Source organism: Epinephelus fuscoguttatus, linkage group LG22 (genome assembly GCF_011397635.1).
Source record: "Epinephelus fuscoguttatus linkage group LG22, E.fuscoguttatus.final_Chr_v1".
In the NCBI taxonomy this organism is placed as follows: domain Eukaryota; kingdom Metazoa; phylum Chordata; class Actinopteri; order Perciformes; family Serranidae; genus Epinephelus; species Epinephelus fuscoguttatus.
The window spans coordinates 535368-555341 of NC_064773.1; the positions used below are offsets into that span (position 1 = coordinate 535368).

Genomic DNA, 19974 nt, shown 5'->3' on the forward strand with positions numbered 1-19974 from the left:
ACTCGCCACCAGGCACACTTCAGGATGTCACACTCGCCACCAGACACACTTGAGGACGTCACACTTGCTACCAGACACACTTCAGGACGTCACACTCGCCACCAGACACACTTGAGGACATCACACTCGCCACCAGGCACACTTCAGGACGTTGCACTCGCCACCAGGCACACTTCAGGATGTCACACTCGCCACCAGACACACTTCAGGACGTCACACTCGCCACCAGACACACTTCAGGACGTCACACTCGCCACCAGACACACTTCAGGACGTCGCACTCGCCATCAGACACACTTCAGGACGTCGCACTCGCCATCAGACACACTTCAGGACGTCGCACTCGCCATCAGACACACTTCAGGACGTCACACTCGCCATCAGACACACTTCAGGACGTCACACTCGCCACCAGACACACTTCAGGACGTCACACTCGCCACCAGACACACTTCAGGACGTCGCACTCGCCACCAGACACACTTCAGGACGTTGCACTCGCCACCAGACACACTTCAGGACGTCACACTCGCCATCAGACACACTTCAGGATGTTGCACTCGCCACCAGACACACTTCAGGACGTTGCACTCGCCACCAGACACACTTCAGGACGTCACACTCGCCATCAGACACACTTCAGGACGTCACACTCGCCACCAGACACACTTCAGGACGTCACACTCGCCACCAGACACACTTCAGGACGTCACACTCGCCATCAGACACACTTCAGGATGTTGCACTCGCCACCAGCAGAAACACATCCACCAAACAACAACACACGTTTGTCCCATAGTACAAAATATCTTGTGATAAAGGTTTGATGAAAAGGTAAAAAACTTTCCAAGAAATATAAAAGTCCAGAAGTACAAGAAGTTCAACATGTCGACCAACTTGTTCTCCAGAATATTTCATCGATATTTAATTAATATTCCAGAATAAATTTCTATTTTGAGTCCAAATCAAATGATCTGATTCTCTCTCAGTCTCGTTGTACAAACTCCAGTTTTTCTAACGTCTCATGCCGTCTTTACTCAGGTTGATCGAACCTCCTGAAACCAGCAGCTCATTATTGATCGATCGATCAACAGATGATTGTAACTGATTAACAAAGTGACTAACAATCAGAACGTTCAGAAGGTTCCTCTGAGGCTCAGGTGTTGTTTTCTATCACTGGAAACTGAATCTGTTTGAGTTTTATACGTCTGATATTTAAAGACTGATTATTAGAATAATCAATAGTTGCAGCATGAAGAGAGTTTCATGTTTTGTACATGAGGATGATGAGACCGGTCTTCATTACTGAGGAGTTACATAACCTCCTCTCCATCTTTATTATTGAGTGATATTTATTTTGAATACACAAAACAAACAAAATGGGCGGCACGGTGGTGTGGTGGTTAGCACTCTCGCCTCACAGCAAGAGGGTTGCCGGTTCAATCCCGGGCGTGGGAGCCCTTCTGTGTGGAGTTTGCATGTTCTCCCCGTGTCAGCGTGGGTTTCCTCCAGGTGCTCCAGCTTCCTCCCACAGTCCAAAGACATGCAGGTTAATTGGTGACTCTAAATTGTCCGTAGGTGTGAATGTGAGCATGAATGGTTGTCTGTCTCTATGTGTCAGCCCTGTGATAGTCTGGCGACCTGTCCAGGGTGAACCCTGCCTCTCACCCAGTGTCAGCTGGGATAGGCTCCACCCCCCCGCGACCCTCAAGAGGATGAAGCGGTTAGAAGATGAATGAATGAATGAAAACAAACAAAACAAAAGTGGATGATAACCAATGCAACAAACTCAATAAATCAATTTAAATGAAAAACAAAAAATAAATCTTAGATGTTCAAAAAGGAGGAAGTATAAACTTACTATTTACTCATCAATTCATTCATGAACTTTACCTCCAACATATTATCATTATTAATAATAATATTTTTTATTAATAATAATGATAATAATCACTCATACCTGTGTTAAAGTTGAACTACTCGACTGTTTCTTGTCTTGTTGCTCAGGTAGCTCATTTAAATGTTTAAAGTTATGTTTTTATGAACCTTACTGTTTAATTTCTATAAAACATTTGTAATAATTAAATGAGACCGATAAAGTTTCATGTTATCTCCTTTTTTTTTTTTTTTAAAAAAAAGATACTTGTATATAAATATGTCACTTTTTCCCTGAAATATATTTTATTCTATTCTCAGACTTCATGATAGAGACAAACTGCGGATTGATTTATGAACAGGACTCTGACATGTGGATCACATGTTCCTGTGGGAGTTAAAGACAGAAGTAATCAGAGTAATCACAGTCAAACAGTTGACACGTGCATGAGGACAGAGTCTTTACTTCTGATCACTGAGGGCTCCTCAGACCTGCAGAGATCATTTATATATTAATAATGAGAGGAGTCTGAAGTATTTATGAATAATAAGAGCTCAGTTCGGAGCTGCTGACACAAACTCAGTGTTTAAATACAGTCTTTAGATTTTCAGAGGATCAGCAGAACTCAGAGCTGATGCAGCATTTCTGAGTGAAGCTGCAGTTCAGTCAGTGACCACACAGAGGAGCCAGAGACCTGCTGCTTCTTCTTCTCTGCTCCTGTTAACACTGAACTCTTTCTTCTTCTTCTCTTCAGGTTTATTTTATTCTACACATCTGATGTGTTCGACCTACATCAGGACTGTTTAACATATATTTAATATTTATTAATAAAAATCTGAGACACATTAATGTTGGACCTGACCATGATGAGACACCAGCCTCTGTCTGTCTGTCTCTTTAATGTCTCCTGTCTCTCTGGGATCAGTTGGACCTGGTCGGTATTAAAAACTAAAAACGTCTTTGAACAGGAAGTAGTTTCTGAAATAACTGATGTCCTCATATTAGGACGGGTTTGTTTTTAATGGTCCGCAGTGTTAATTGCAATGTCTTCAAATGAGACGATTAAGTAACGAGATAATAATAAAGTCCCACTGTCCTTAAAGGAGACAATAAAGTCCCAGCGTCCTCAAATGAGACAATAATAAAGTCCCAATGTCCTCAGACGAGACAATAAAGGTCCCAATGTCCTCAAACGAGACAATAAAGGTCCCATTGTCCTAAGACGAGACAATGAAATAACAAGACAACAATAAAATCTCAATTTCCTCAAATGAGACGATTAAGTAACGAGACAACAATAAAGTCCCCATGTCCTCAGCTGAGTACGTGTGTACATGTGTCATCATGTCAAACTACAAACAGTATTTATTGTAACTGATAAAGTTTGAACATGTGATCAGGTTTTGTCCTCTCGTCTCCAGATCAGCTACAGACGGACTCAGCAGAGATGGCGGCCATCTTGTTTTTACATGGATTAGTGTAATAAGGTCTCAATTTATGCTTCAGTAAAGGTTTCAGTCGTCTCCAAAGCAACCAGAGACTTCCTGCTTGTGTTTGCTGTCCAAGTGTGAAACACGGTGCAGCCAAACTATGGAACATGAAGGTGGACTTTGGAACTGACTCTGTGTCTTTGTCCCAGTAAAAAGTTTAAGGAGCAGGAAACTCAGAATGTGATGTCATCATACAAGGACACAGGAAGTTAAACTCTGCAGTTACCTTTCTGCTCTCAGAGGATGAACTGATGCTGCTGCAGCGCCCCCTGCAGGACAGACTGTGACTGTGCAGACTGTGCTGCAGTGAGCGTCCTGCAGGAGGCGCTGACGTCACTCTGAAACCATCGATCAGACGGTCCTCATAGATGCATCAACACCATCATGTGTGTGTTAGTGTGTATTAATGAGCAACACACACACACACACACACACACACACACACACACAGACTCCTTCACAAAGGACACAGTCACATGACTCTGACACACACACCTGTACTCTGAGTGTGTGTGTTTCTAATTTTGTATGCTTGACTGTCAGAGTGTTACACACACACACACACACACACACGGAACGGACGGACTGAGACAAGGTCGCAGCCTCTGATTGGCTGCCTCAGAGACACTGTGACTGAAGGTTTGAAGGAGGAGACGAGGTGATCAGTCACTGACACAAAGTTTAACATCACCTTGGACAGACACACTGAGGACACACTGAGACACACAGAGAGACACAGTGACATCACATCCTGTCAGTGACATCACATCCTGTCAGACCTGACATATCTGACCCTCATCATGTTTCCTTCTGACACCGCCAGGCGCCGTTAAACAACAACAGCTCTACGTATCATACTGGTGTCTGACGCATGAAGTCACTGACCAAGCACCGATGTTCATCATCTTCAGAGTGAGACCAGGTTGGACATCAGTGGGAGACAGAACATTGGTGGACGAGTCAGAGTGTCCCTGAGGACACTGATCATGTCCCATCCAGTTGTTTTAACTTGACATGCTCACGTCCTTCGTGACGTCCTCACACTGTGGACATAAAGTTATCTGAACCTAAACCATCTGTCTCTGACCTCAGCCAGCAGTGTCCCTGCCTCCAGAGGACGTCTTCATCATCTGATGTCTTCATCATCTGATGTCTGTCCAGGACAAGCGTCCATCAGTCCACCCAGGATTCAGAGAGAAAAGGATCATCACGTTTTTACGTTTCCTTCAGGTGATCACGGTCAAAACACTAACTGAATATGAACCAGTCTCTCTTTTATCATCCTCCTCTTCCTCCTCCTTCTCTTCATCTTCCTCCTCCTCTTCTTCATCTTCCTCCAGAGGAACAAACTCTGCAGTTAAACAGTTTTTATCTGTGAGAACAAACCGACTCTGTTTCCTCGTTTGTGTCGACGACATGTTTGATTTCAGCTAATGAGTTTCTGTAACATCATCATTAACACACACACACACACACACACACACAGGCAAAACTAAACCGTGATTTTACAGCAAACAACCAATCAGGTGTGAAACTGTGTGTGTTTCAGTGTGTGTGTGTGTATGTGTGTGTGTGTGTTGACAGCGTGTTTAACGTTTCATGAAGTGAATCCACGTGGTGCTCTCTGTGTCTGAATCATTTATGCTTTGATGTGACTGAACGACGCCTCGCTACTACTGCTGCTGCGTTAACAGGAAGTGCTCAACAAATAGCCCGTACACACACACACACACACACACACACACACACACACACACAGAGTAATAAAAATGCTATTCAGAAGCATATGAGAGTAAAATGTTTCTCACTTCATTATAGATTAGTGTTTCCTCTGCACGGTGTGTGTGTGTGTGTGTGTGTGTGTGTGTGTGTTATTAACACAGGCGGTGGAGCCGATGTGATGGAGGTGATGGAGGCGGCTCTAAAAAACACAGAAGGTTACCAGCAGGTTATATTTATAATTAACAACATGTTCTTTAACTGAAGCTTGGACTCCAACATGGAGGCGACCACAGCGATCAGCTCACAGCTAAATGTTGGTGTAGTGGGAGGGTGGGGGTGTAGATGGAGTGACACCTCGACGCTGTGCTCGCTGCATTTGCCAAAACAAAATCAGGTTGTTTTTTTTTTTTTTTTAAAAAAAAAAACAGGTTGTGACATTTTGAGCTGTGTTTGTACTGACCATCCTGTATTTTGATTTTTTTCAATGAGAGGTCAGGACATTTACAGTTGTTTTCAGACTCCACACTGGGTATACTTTAATGAAATTCGGGACATTTCCATATTTGTGTTTTAAATGAGAGATTGGGACATTCCTTGGTGTGTTTTGTCGTAACAAATCTGGGTATTTTTAACAAGAGTTTGGGACATTTCCAGCTGTATTTGCAGATACAAAACCAAGTATTTGTAATGAGAGTTCAGGACAATTAAAGCCATGTTTGTAGCAACAGAACCAAGTTTAGTTTTACTCAAGTTTGGAACATTTCCAGTCGTGTTTGTAGCAACAGAGCCACATGCTTTTTAATGAGAGCTTGGGACATTTGGAGTCATATTTGTAACTACAAACTTAGTGTTTTTTGATGACATTTCCAGCCGTGTTTGTGACAACAAAACCTGGTGATTTTAACAAGAGTGGGGACATTTCCAGCTATGTGTGTGACAACAAAACCTGGTGATTTTAACAAGAGTGGGGACATTTCCAGCTGTGTGTGTGACAACAAAACCTGGTGTTTTTAACAAGAGTGGGGACATTTCCAGCTGTGTGTGTGACAACAAAACCTGGTGTTTTTAACAAGAGTGGGGACATTTCCAGCTGTGTGTGTGACAACAAAACGTGGTGATTTTAACAAGAGTGGGGACATTTCCAGCTGTGTTTGTGACAACAAAACCTGGTGATTTTAACAAGAGTGGGGACATTTCCAGCTGTGTGTGTGACAACAAAACCTGGTGTTTTTAACAAGAGTGGGGACATTTCCAGCTGTTTGTGACAACAAAACCAGGTGATTTTAACAAGAGTGGGGACATTTCCAGCCGTGTTTGTGACAACAAAACCAGGTGTTTTTAACAAGAGTGGGGACATTTCCGTCTGTTTGTGACAACAAAACCTGGTGTTTTTAACAAGAGTGGGGACATTTCTGGCTGTTTGTGACAACAAAACCTGGTGATTTTAACAAGAGTGGGGACATTTCCAGCTGTGTGTGTGACAACAAAACCTGGTGTTTTTAACAAGAGTGGGGACATTTCCAGCTGTTTGTGACAACAAAACCAGGTGTTTTTAACAAGAGTGGGGACATTTCCAGCCGTGTTTCTGACAACAAAACCAGGTGTTTTTAACAAGAGTGGGGACATTTCCGTCTGTTTGTGACAACAAAACCTGGTGTTTTTAACAAGAGTGGGGACATTTCCAGCTATGTGTGTGACAACAAAACCTGGTGTTTTTAACAAGAGTGGGGACATTTCCAGCTGTTTGTGTGACAACAAAACCTGGTGTTTTTAACAAGAGTGGGGACATTTCCAGCTATGTGTGTGACAACAAAACCTGGTGATTTTAACAAGAGTGGGGACATTTCCAGCTGTTTGTGACAACAAAACCTGGTGTTTTTAACAAGAGTGGGGATATTTCTGGCTGTTTGTGACAACAAAACCTGGTGATTTTAACAAGAGTGGGGACATTTCCAGCTATGTGTGTGACAACAAAACCTGGTGTTTTTAACAAGAGTGGGGACATTTCCAGCTGTTTGTGTGACAACAAAACCTGGTGTTTTTAACAAGAGTGGGGACATTTCCAGCTATGTGTGTGACAACAAAACCTGGTGATTTTAACAAGAGTGGGGACATTTCCAGCTGTTTGTGACAACAAAACCTGGTGTTTTTAACAAGAGTGGGGACATTTCCAGCTGTGTGTGACAACAAAACCTGGTGTTTTTAACAAGAGTGGGGACATTTCTGGCTGTTTGTGACAACAAAACCTGGTGTTTTTAACAAGAGTGGGGACATTTCCAGCTGTTTGTGACAACAAAACCTGGTGTTTTTAACAAGAGTGGGGACATTTCCAGCTATGTGTGTGACAACAAAACCTGGTGATTTTAACAAGAGTGGAGACATTTCCAGCTGTGTTTGTGACAACAAAACCAGGTGTTTTTAACAAGAGTGGGGACATTTCCAGCTGTGTGTGTGACAACAAAACCTGGTGTTTTTAACAAGAGTGGGGACATTTCCAGCTGTTTGTGACAACAAAACCTGGTGATTTTAACAAGAGTGGGGACATTTCTGGCTGTTTGTGACAACAAAACCTGGTGTTTTTAACAAGAGTGGGGACATTTCCAGCTGTGTGTGTGACAACAAAACCTGGTGTTTTTAACAAGAGTGGGGACATTTCCAGCTGTTTGTGACAACAAAACCTGGTGTTTTTATCAAGAGTGGGGACATTTCCAGCTATGTGTGTGACAACAAAACCTGGTGATTTTAACAAGAGTGGGGACATTTCCAGCATGTGTGTGACAACAAAACCTGGTGTTTTTAACAAGAATGGGGACATTTCCAGCTGTGTTTGTGACAACAAAACCTGGTGTTTTTAACAATAGTGTGGACATTTCCAGCTGTGTTTGTGACAACAAAACCTGGTGTTTTTAACAAGAGTGGGGACATTTCCAGCTATGTGTGTGACAACAAAACCTGGTGATTTTAACAAGAGTGGGGACATTTCCAGCATATGTGTGACAACAAAACCTTGTGTTTTTAACAAGAGTGGGGACATTTCCAGCTGTGTTTGTGACAACAAAACCTGGTGTTTTTAACAAGAGTGGGGACATTTCCAGCTATGTGTGTGACAACAAAACCTGGTGATTTTAACAAGAGTGGGGACATTTCCAGCTGTTTGTGACAACAAAACCTGGTGTTTTTAACAAGAGTGGGGATATTTCTGGCTGTTTGTGACAACAAAACCTGGTGATTTTAACAAGAGTGGGGACATTTCCAGCTATGTGTGTGACAACAAAACCTGGTGTTTTTAACAAGAGTGGGGACATTTCCAGCTGTTTGTGTGACAACAAAACCTGGTGTTTTTAACAAAGTGGGGACATTTCCAGCTATGTGTGTGACAACAAAACCTGGTGATTTTAACAAGAGTGGGGACATTTCCAGCTGTTTGTGACAACAAAACCTGGTGTTTTTAACAAGAGTGGGGACATTTCCAGCTGTGTGTGTGACAACAAAACCTGGTGTTTTTAACAAGAGTGGGGACATTTCTGGCTGTTTGTGACAACAAAACCTGGTGTTTTTAACAAGAGTGGGGACATTTCCAGCTGTTTGTGTGACAACAAAACCTGGTGTTTTTAACAAGAGTGGGGACATTTCCAGCTATGTGTGTGACAACAAAACCTGGTGATTTTAACAAGAGTGGAGACATTTCCAGCTGTGTTTGTGACAACAAAACCAGGTGTTTTTAACAAGAGTGGGGACATTTCCAGCTGTGTGTGTGACAACAAAACCTGGTGTTTTTAACAAGAGTGGGGATATTTCCAGCTGTTTGTGACAACAAAACCTGGTGATTTTAACAAGAGTGGGGACATTTCTGGCTGTTTGTGACAACAAAACCTGGTGTTTTTAACAAGAGTGGGGACATTTCCAGCTGTGTGTGTGACAACAAAACCTGGTGTTTTTAACAAGAGTGGGGACATTTCCAGCTGTTTGTGACAACAAAACCTGGTGTTTTTATCAAGAGTGGGGACATTTCCAGCTATGTGTGTGACAACAAAACCTGGTGATTTTAACAAGAGTGGGGACATTTCCAGCATGTGTGTGACAACAAAACCTGGTGTTTTTAACAAGAATGGGGACATTTCCAGCTATGTGTGTGACAACAAAACCTGGTGATTTTAACAAGAGTGGGGACATTTCCAGCTGTGTTTGTGACAACAAAACCTGGTGTTTTTAACAAGAGTGGGGACATTTCCAGCTGTGTTTGTGACAACAAAACCTGGTGTTTTTAACAAGAGTGGGGACATTTCCAGCTATGTGTGTGACAACAAAACCTGGTGATTTTAACAAGAGTGGGGACATTTCCAGCATATGTGTGACAACAAAACCTTGTGTTTTTAACAAGAGTGGGGACATTTCCAGCTGTGTTTGTGACAACAAAACCTGGTGTTTTTAACAAGAGTGGGGACATTTCCAGCTATGTGTGTGACAACAAAACCTGGTGATTTTAACAAGAGTGGGGACATTTCCAGCTATGTGTGTGACAACAAAACCTGGTGATTTTAACAAGAGTGGGGACATTTCCAGCTGTTTGTGACAACAAAACCTGGTGTTTTTAACAAGAGTGGGGACATTTCCAGCTGTGTGTGTGACAACAAAACCTGGTGTTTTTAACAAGAGTGGGGACATTTCTGGCTGTTTGTGACAACAAAACCTGGTGTTTTTAACAAGAGTGGGGACATTTCCAGCTGTTTGTGTGACAACAAAACCTGGTGTTTTTAACAAGAGTGGGGACATTTCCAGCTATGTGTGTGACAACAAAACCTGGTGATTTTAACAAGAGTGGAGACATTTCCAGCTGTGTTTGTGACAACAAAACCAGGTGTTTTTAACAAGAGTGGGGACATTTCCAGCTGTGTGTGTGACAACAAAACCTGGTGTTTTTAACAAGAGTGGGGACATTTCCAGCTGTTTGTGACAACAAAACCTGGTGATTTTAACAAGAGTGGGGACATTTCTGGCTGTTTGTGACAACAAAACCTGGTGTTTTTAACAAGAGTGGGGACATTTCCAGCTGTGTGTGTGACAACAAAACCTGGTGTTTTTAACAAGAGTGGGGACATTTCCAGCTGTTTGTGACAACAAAACCTGGTGTTTTTATCAGAGTGGGGACATTTCCAGCTATGTGTGTGACAACAAAACCTGGTGATTTTAACAAGAGTGGGGACATTTCCAGCATGTGTGTGACAACAAAACCTGGTGTTTTTAACAAGAATGGGGACATTTCCAGCTGTGTTTGTGACAACAAAACCTGGTGTTTTTAACAAGAGTGGGGACATTTCCAGCTGTGTTTGTGACAACAAAACCTGGTGTTTTTAACAAGAGTGGGGACATTTCCAGCTATGTGTGTGACAACAAAACCTGGTGATTTTAACAAGAGTGGGGACATTTCCAGCATATGTGTGACAACAAAACCTTGTGTTTTTAACAAGAGTGGGGACATTTCCAGCTGTGTTTGTGACAACAAAACCTGGTGTTTTTAACAAGAGTGGGGACATTTCCAGCTATGTGTGTGACAACAAAACCTGGTGATTTTAACAAGAGTGGGGACATTTCCAGCTGTTTGTGACAACAAAACCTGGTGTTTTTAACAAGAGTGGGGATATTTCTGGCTGTTTGTGACAACAAAACCTGGTGATTTTAACAAGAGTGGGGACATTTCCAGCTATGTGTGTGACAACAAAACCTGGTGTTTTTAACAAGAGTGGGGACATTTCCAGCTGTTTGTGTGACAACAAAACCTGGTGTTTTTAACAAGAGTGGGGACATTTCCAGCTATGTGTGTGACAACAAAACCTGGTGATTTTAACAAGAGTGGGGACATTTCCAGCTGTTTGTGACAACAAAACCTGGTGTTTTTAACAAGAGTGGGGACATTTCCAGCTGTGTGTGTGACAACAAAACCTGGTGTTTTTAACAAGAGTGGGGACATTTCCAGCTGTTTGTGACAACAAAACCTGGTGTTTTTAACAAGAGTGGGGACATTTCCAGCTGTTTGTGTGACAACAAAACCTGGTGTTTTTAACAAGAGTGGGGACATTTCCAGCTATGTGTGTGACAACAAAACCTGGTGATTTTAACAAGAGTGGAGACATTTCCAGCTGTGTTTGTGACAACAAAACCAGGTGTTTTTAACAAGAGTGGGGACATTTCCAGCTGTGTGTGTGACAACAAAACCTGGTGTTTTTAACAAGAGTGGGGATATTTCCAGCTGTTTGTGACAACAAAACCTGGTGATTTTAACAAGAGTGGGGACATTTCTGGCTGTTTGTGACAACAAAACCTGGTGTTTTTAACAAGAGTGGGGACATTTCCAGCTGTGTGTGTGACAACAAAACCTGGTGTTTTTAACAAGAGTGGGGACATTTCCAGCTGTTTGTGACAACAAAACCTGGTGTTTTTATCAAGAGTGGGGACATTTCCAGCTATGTGTGTGACAACAAAACCTGGTGATTTTAACAAGAGTGGGGACATTTCCAGCATGTGTGTGACAACAAAACCTGGTGTTTTTAACAAGAATGGGGACATTTCCAGCTATGTGTGTGACAACAAAACCTGGTGATTTTAACAAGAGTGGGGACATTTCCAGCTGTGTTTGTGACAACAAAACCTGGTGTTTTTAACAAGAGTGGGGACATTTCCAGCTGTGTTTGTGACAACAAAACCTGGTGTTTTTAACAAGAGTGGGGACATTTCCAGCTATGTGTGTGACAACAAAACCTGGTGATTTTAACAAGAGTGGGGACATTTCCAGCTGTTTGTGTGACAACAAAACCTGGTGTTTTTAACAAGAGTGGGGACATTTCCAGCTGTGTTTGTGACAACAAAACCTGGTGTTTTTAACAAGAGTGGGGACATTTCCAGCTATGTGTGTGACAACAAAACCTGGTGATTTTAACAAGAGTGGGGACATTTCCAGCTATGTGTGTGACAACAAAACCTGGTGATTTTAACAAGAGTGGGGACATTTCCAGCTGTTTGTGACAACAAAACCTGGTGTTTTTAACAAGAGTGGGGACATTTCCAGCTGTGTGTGTGACAACAAAACCTGGTGTTTTTAACAAGAGTGGGGACATTTCTGGCTGTTTGTGACAACAAAACCTGGTGTTTTTAACAAGAGTGGGGACATTTCCAGCTGTTTGTGTGACAACAAAACCTGGTGTTTTTAACAAGAGTGGGGACATTTCCAGCTATGTGTGTGACAACAAAACCTGGTGATTTTAACAAGAGTGGAGACATTTCCAGCTGTGTTTGTGACAACAAAACCAGGTGTTTTTAACAAGAGTGGGGACATTTCCAGCTGTGTGTGTGACAACAAAACCTGGTGTTTTTAACAAGAGTGGGGACATTTCCAGCTGTTTGTGACAACAAAACCTGGTGATTTTAACAAGAGTGGGGACATTTCTGGCTGTTTGTGACAACAAAACCTGGTGTTTTTAACAAGAGTGGGGACATTTCCAGCTGTGTGTGTGACAACAAAACCTGGTGTTTTTAACAAGAGTGGGGACATTTCCAGCTGTTTGTGACAACAAAACCTGGTGTTTTTATCAAGAGTGGGGACATTTCCAGCTATGTGTGTGACAACAAAACCTGGTGATTTTAACAAGAGTGGGGACATTTCCAGCATGTGTGTGACAACAAAACCTGGTGTTTTTAACAAGAATGGGGACATTTCCAGCTGTGTTTGTGACAACAAAACCTGGTGTTTTTAACAAGAGTGGGGACATTTCCAGCTGTGTTTGTGACAACAAAACCTGGTGTTTTTAACAAGAGTGGGGACATTTCCAGCTATGTGTGTGACAACAAAACCTGGTGATTTTAACAAGAGTGGGGACATTTCCAGCATATGTGTGACAACAAAACCTTGTGTTTTTAACAAGAGTGGGGACATTTCCAGCTGTGTTTGTGACAACAAAACCTGGTGTTTTTAACAAGAGTGGGGACATTTCCAGCTATGTGTGTGACAACAAAACCTGGTGATTTTAACAAGAGTGGGGACATTTCCAGCTGTTTGTGACAACAAAACCTGGTGTTTTTAACAAGAGTGGGGATATTTCTGGCTGTTTGTGACAACAAAACCTGGTGATTTTAACAAGAGTGGGGACATTTCCAGCTATGTGTGTGACAACAAAACCTGGTGTTTTTAACAAGAGTGGGGACATTTCCAGCTGTTTGTGTGACAACAAAACCTGGTGTTTTTAACAAGAGTGGGGACATTTCCAGCTATGTGTGTGACAACAAAACCTGGTGATTTTAACAAGAGTGGGGACATTTCCAGCTGTTTGTGACAACAAAACCTGGTGTTTTTAACAAGAGTGGGGACATTTCCAGCTGTGTGTGTGACAACAAAACCTGGTGTTTTTAACAAGAGTGGGGACATTTCTGGCTGTTTGTGACAACAAAACCTGGTGTTTTTAACAAGAGTGGGGACATTTCCAGCTGTTTGTGTGACAACAAAACCTGGTGTTTTTAACAAGAGTGGGGACATTTCCAGCTATGTGTGTGACAACAAAACCTGGTGATTTTAACAAGAGTGGGGACATTTCCAGCATGTGTGTGACAACAAAACCTGGTGTTTTTAACAAGAATGGGGACATTTCCAGCTATGTGTGTGACAACAAAACCTGGTGATTTTAACAAGAGTGGGGACATTTCCAGCTGTGTTTGTGACAACAAAACCTGGTGTTTTTAACAAGAGTGGGGACATTTCCAGCTGTGTTTGTGACAACAAAACCTGGTGTTTTTAACAAGAGTGGGGACATTTCCAGCTATGTGTGTGACAACAAAACCTGGTGATTTTAACAAGAGTGGGGACATTTCCAGCATATGTGTGACAACAAAACCTTGTGTTTTTAACAAGAGTGGGGACATTTCCAGCTGTGTTTGTGACAACAAAACCTGGTGTTTTTAACAAGAGTGGGGACATTTCCAGCTATGTGTGTGACAACAAAACCTGGTGATTTTAACAAGAGTGGGGACATTTCCAGCATGTGTGTGACAACAAAACCTTGTGTTTTTAACAAGAGTGGGGACATTTCCAGCTGTGTTTGTGACAACAAAACCTGGTGTTTTTAACAAGAATGGGGACATTTCCAGCTATGTGTGTGACAACAAAACCTGGTGTTTTTAACAAGAGTGGGGACATTTCCAGCTATGTGTGTGACAACAAAATCAAGTATTTCTAACAAGCGTTTGCAGTAACAAATTTGAAAAGATTTCTTTTTCCCTTTAACACCTGTGTAAGCTGAACATCCCCAGAGCAGGTGATGAGACTCTTCTTCATTGCAGCTGCTGATTCATCTTTGATTCACTTCTTGACAACAGCAACATGCAGCAGGAGGAGGTCAGTGAACAGTGATAGTGTTGGCGGGAACTTTATTTTGTTGTTTGAGCTTTGGTAAAAATCTGATGAATCCAGACGTCATTTATCAGGGGGATGTGACCTAAACCTGTGACCTCTTGAATTAATCCTGAAACCTTTGGATTTTGATTTAAGGTCAATTTAGACCTCCAGATCTGACCCTGAATCCTAAACTGATCCTGGTCCTGATCCTGTTAGCGTACGAACACAAACTGCCGGTTAATGTTTCCTGTGACATCATCTGTTTGGACTCCAGTAAATCTGTCGCTTGTGTTTTCTTTAATGTTTGTGGAGCGTTTGTTGCAAAAAGAAAAAGAACAAACCAACGTATCAGAGGTTGATTCATCTATTTATAAACACGTTACACGAACATATTGAAGCTGAAGAGTCCACATCCATCTTCATCTTCCTCTGAACACACACACACACACACACACACACACACACACTGCGGTGTGGAGACGAAGAACAAACAGGTCGATTTGTTTGACCTCTGACCTCTGAACAGTCAGAGACATTGGGAACACATCCATCATCAGGACACACACACACACACACACACACACACACACACACACACACACTTTATTAAAGTAAATGATCTGATCTTCGTCCACCTCTTTGTTGTTTATAGCCTGTTTTCTTCCATCAGTTACGTCTGAAACACGACAGTCACTGACGACAATGAAGAACACCAACAAACAAACACGGTTCACCTGAGAACAGATCTGAAGTTTATGATTTTTAAACACAAACATTAGAAACACTGATGTGTGTGAGAAACAACTCAGAGAAGACGAGTTAATAAAATCTGTCAGCCAAACTGCAACACAACCTCCAGCCAGACTCTGAAATGACTCTTATTTTTAAACTAACTATGTGATGTCCATATTAAGTTTATTATTTCAACGTTCTGATTCCCCTGAGGGATCATCTACACACACACACACACACACACACACACACACAGAAACACCAATTAGGCAGCAGCTGCAGCGGTTGAACAGCAGAAGAAGAAGTGGGGAGGACGAGAAAATGAATAGAAGAAGAAGCGGGAGAGGATGCAAATTTATTCCTCAGCTGTTGACAGCTCGCATTAATAAGGACTGAAAATAGAACACACACGCACACACACACACACACACACACACACACACACACACACACACACACACACACACAGTGTTGTTGACCAGCAGTGTGTATCTGTGCTGTTAGGAGACACATTTTTTTGTATAAACACTTCACACTGAACTGAAACACTGGACTTTATTTATTCACATGAAAATATGTCACCAGCTCATGTAACCAAAATAAATCCCTCCATCAGTGAGTTGGTGCTGCGCTGATCTAAAAACATTCCTTATCTGGTGACTTTATAAACCAACATGTCACTGCTTCATCTCTAAATTACATTTTCATGTCATATACAGTAAAATATTAAGTTCTGCTTTCAAATGCAATGAAACACCTCTGCCCTCCATCTACTGAAGACCCTGAATTCTCAACAAGGTCCCCTAGAACGTCCTAAAGGGCGACTAAAGTCCCTTACACAACCAGCAGAGACCACAAGAATCATCTACATGACAGATAAAACATATTGATGATGGAACAGTTTGTTTTTAGAAACAATGAATCACTGAGAGCAGTTCATCGACTCACTGATCTGAGATCTGCTCTCATTTATAACAACACACTGGCCTCTGATTGGTCCACAGACCCATCGATGACATCACAGGTAGAGCTCTATTGATCTATTGATCGCAGATAACTGAACTCCTCAAAGCTGCAGCTTCAACACCTCAACACCAAGACGTCTCACTCTGCTCTAAATTCACTGACTGAAACTCTGAGATCAAACACATTGTTAACTTCAGTCATAAAAACTTCTGCTTCCTTCACACACACATTCATTTCATGTAGAGATATAATACCTGTGTGTGTGTGTGTGTGTGTGTGTGTGTGTGTGTGTGTGTGTGTGCTCTTGCTGTTTGTTGAACAGATTAAAGAACCAAAAGGCCTTCAGAGGAAGTTTAATCACCGTGTCTGATCCTCCAGCCCTGCAGCCAACACAATACATGATAATCCAGCTCAACACACACACACACACACACACACACACACACACACACAGAAACAGTTACAGAATCAGATCCAGTTTAATATTAACTTGTTTTTTTTCTCCCATCAGCACATTAAAAATTCATTTCATCTGTTTCTGTTGTTTTGTTCCTGCAGCTCAGGAAGTCGTTCTGACTCTGGGTCAGTTTGTTTCCCATTTTAAGACACTCAGATCTAATAATACCTGATAACATTAATAGATAACAGCAGATGAGAAACCAGAAAATGTCACAGACAAACTAATCTGTGTGTCATTAGTTGTAAAGTCTCCAGTGAACTGCTGCAGCCAGCAGAGTTAGCATGTTAGCATGTTACTTTTAGTCAGTTACAGTCATGTACTGTACATAAGTCTAATAATAGCAAGACACCGGATGCCAAGATGGCGCCTATTCATTCCAGTAAAGTTTGCCTGGCGTGCACCAAACAAAGTGTTCTATCTTCCTCAGTATGTGGCCCATTGAATATGCACAGTCGTGTTTCGTTCCCGCTCACCTTAAAGACACCATTGTGATGATGTCACAGATATTTAAATCACTTTTCTCAGCTCGAGGACAGTTCAACAAATATCAAAGCTCCATGCATCAAAACATGAGAAGAATTTTATAAAACAGAAAAATATATCTGTATTGATCCAGGATTGATTCAACTGATTAATGAACTCGCACAGAGACATTTGAGTCCAGCTGATTTAAACCAGTAAAAACACTGAATAAAAATATTTCACATTAAAAATAAGTGTTTTTTTATCACTCTCACCGCAGAGAGGACAGGACAATGAATGTCTCCATCTGGAGCCAGGGTTTGGTTTGTCCACTCTGAGCTACTGTAGAACTGGTCACGAGCTGGACCAGTGACTTCCTGTTTGGCCTCCTGGGTTTAAACAGAGATACTGGATAAAGGAGATACCCCACCGTGGGCTTATCCAATGTTAAGAAAACAGTTACTCTTCCTGTCTCCTAAGTGGGCGTGGTTAGCTCTCCCTCCAATCAGAGCCTGTTCTCCCTCACCCCCTTGTTTTCTGAGACGGACAGGGCTCAAACAAAGTTAACTTTCTCTTGATCTGTGCGGATGAAAAATGCAGCTTTAGTGTCAGAATGTTGGTGAGATGTGTGGCTTGTGGAAAACGAACCCAATATTTACTTTAGTGACTACAGGGCGAAAGAATTGACCATAAATTGTGATCACGTTCATTTTCCTCATTGACGACAATACATTCAGAGCTGCCGCAAGTCTCCTACGGGGGCGTGGCGCTGACGTCACTGAATCAGGAAGTGAGCTGAGTGGGATATCTCGCTTCATCCAGTATCTCTGGTGAAAGTCAATGGTTTTATCCACGCGCCCTACTCAGACTTCTGCACCTTAACATTTGTTGTTGTCCTTCCCTCTGTGAGTCAGCGCATCATGCTGACGTGAAAGAAGTGTCGACCAAGTGTTGGTATTTGACGACTCCAGAGTGAGACCAGGTCGTATATTCACTTTAAATCCGACACTCTGGAGCGCTGACTCGTTCACACGATGCATCGTCTGAGGCTGACACGTCTGCAGCTACAGTTGAATGAACAGATGTGAAGCTGAAGGTGTGAAACACAAAGTGACTCAGAGTCAGAGCGATGAGCTCCGACAGCTTGTACTGGAGTCATGACCAGCAGCATGAGAGAATAAGATCTTTATATTAATGAGATAATTAATGATTTAACTGACAGAGTAAAACTCATTCACAGTCAGACTGTGTGTGTGAATCTGTATTCTGGGAGCGGTCAGACTCAGACGCTCCTCCAGCAGCTGCACTCGCTTATTTATTTCCTGCAGTGTGAAATGAGAGCGTGTGAACAGATTTATTTTTCATAATGAGAAACAGAATATTTTCCTGTGTGGCAGAAAAGTTTTGGTGGCGTGCTGAAGCAGAAAAGTTTGGCAGCAATGGGTGAATGATGATGACGAATGGGGACGCACACACATTTGTGAAGGAGGATAATGATGCTGGGTTTTCAGAGGTGTCATCACAGACTGTACAATCACTTCCTCAATGCTTTCAGAGGAGGAAAGGTCAGAGCTGCTTGCTGCCATTAACCGCCGCTAACCGCCGTGAAGCGTTTATCTGCTCTGTGTATCAGAGGGCGAAGGATTCACAGCAACAGATTTACAGCAAATCAAACACCTGGTCAGGAGGATGAACTCTGACGTGTGTGTGTGTGTGTGTGTGTGTGTGTGTGTGTGTGTGTGTGTGTGTCAGCTGCTACAGATGATGGATCATATCAGAGACACACCCATTCATCAGCTGATCAGCGGTAACGACCCGTGTTCTCCTCCATGTCAGTGGTCGATGTGTTTCTGTTGTGTCTCAGGATAAAAAGCAGGACTCCAGGCTAATGCGTCCCTTCATCACAGGGACACCAGAGAGGGACGAACGCGGATGTTCCCAAAGATGCCGTCGGGACCAAAAGATGCAGTAAACTCACAATCACAGAGTCAGAGAACGCAGCCTCATGTTTCCTGATGATGTCACACTGTGAACAACAGATCTGTGATGACATCAGCAGGAGAAGACCTGGTTAGTGTTAGCTGTTAGCAGCTAGTTAATGTTAGCTGTTAGCAGCTACGTAACACTAACTGTTAGCAGCTAGTTAACATTAACTGTTAGCTGTTCGCAGCTAGTTAACATTAACTGTTAGCTGTTAGCAGCTAGTTAATGTTAGCTGTTAGTTGTTAGCAGCTAGTTAACATTAACTGTTAGCTGTTAGCAGCTAGTTAATGTTAGCTGTTAGTTGTTAGCAGCTAGTTAACATTAACTGTTAGCTGTTAGCAACTAGTTAACATTAACTGTTAGCTGTTAGCAGCGAGTTAACTTTAACTGTTAGCTGTTAGCAGCAAGTTAATATTAAGATTCAGCTGTTAGCAGCTAGTTAACATTAACTGTAAGCTGTTAGCAGCTAGTTAACGTTAACTGTTAGCTGTTAGCAGCTAGTTCAGTAGTTCTCAAATGGTCCAGATATCTCTTTGGTAATTACTCCATGGTCCACACAGTTTAACACATTCAGTGTCATACCTGCGTTCAGACAAGCTGTTGAGCTAATTCGCCGTCTCTGTCAAGTTGCTGTTGGTCAGGCGCCGTACACACAGCGTGTTTTTGCACCCACAGACTCATTGTTTTTAATGCAGACACGCGGCAGGTGTGCTCAAACGCCAAAGCAATGCCTCTTTCAGTAAATATCAGTGTGTGATGAATACGGAGGAGACGTTGACCATGTTGGTGCAGAGCTGTCAGAGCGCCACATCTGTCCCACAGACACACAGGAAGTAGATCGGCTCTGACCTGATACAGTGCTGGTTATGGTCACTTAGCAACCTCAGATAATACCTGTCCCCAC

At 42.4% G+C, this 19974-nt stretch overlaps 1 protein-coding gene across 2 annotated transcripts in view; it reads right to left on the reverse strand.

The window, feature by feature from the left end:
* The window catches only part of LOC125882770 (potassium voltage-gated channel subfamily D member 2-like), a 92448-nt gene that overhangs the window by 13708 nt on the left and 58766 nt on the right, over window positions 1-19974 (reverse strand). The gene's annotated exons all lie outside the window — the stretch shown is intronic.